The sequence below is a fragment of the Penicillium arizonense genome (genome assembly GCF_001773325.1).
Source record: "Penicillium arizonense strain CBS 141311 chromosome Unknown PENARI_contig326, whole genome shotgun sequence".
NCBI classification, from domain to species: domain Eukaryota; kingdom Fungi; phylum Ascomycota; class Eurotiomycetes; order Eurotiales; family Aspergillaceae; genus Penicillium; species Penicillium arizonense.
In genome coordinates this window covers 1,012-1,617 of record NW_019173603.1, presented here as the reverse complement: position 1 = coordinate 1,617, position 606 = coordinate 1,012, and positions in this window count along the sequence as shown.

Sequence of the window (606 nt, the reverse complement as noted above, 5' to 3'; positions counted from 1 at the left end):
CCCAAGTTGCTAGTTGACCCTCCCTTCAACAATCCTATCGAAAACGAAGTCTTGCCATTTGCTGTGCACGGTTTGATTTTAACGTGATCCTGGATTGTTGACAAAATACATGAACAGCATATAAAGATGCCTGTTTGTGAGGCGAGATGGTCGTTGATTCAACGTTGACCAAACACCACCCGTGGGGCTAGTTCAATCCGGGCTTTTGCCGCCGACAACTAGGAATGAAGCAGACAGGAAGTGCCCGGCTTGATACAAAATTCACAGTCTTTCACCAGTCGCTGGTAGGGCTGTATCAGTTATTGCTCCTGGCCAGCCAAATGCTTTCGAATTAAGAAATATAGCGCTTGAATTTATGTAGCCGTTGAAGCTGCGAGACATGATTCAACGCTGCTTGGACAACTGTTTGGCTACTGACATATTCGTCAGCATGGGAATAGGGTTGCTCAACGGCCGCAAATACAAATAGCCATCAACACTCAAATAAACGACTGCGTTGAGACCCGTACCCTGCCGTAACACTAACAAGGTGACTACGTGTCTCTAGGTGGGCTATAAGAGAGGCTATCATCCGGTACAGACTAAACTACTCTGAATTTAATTCTT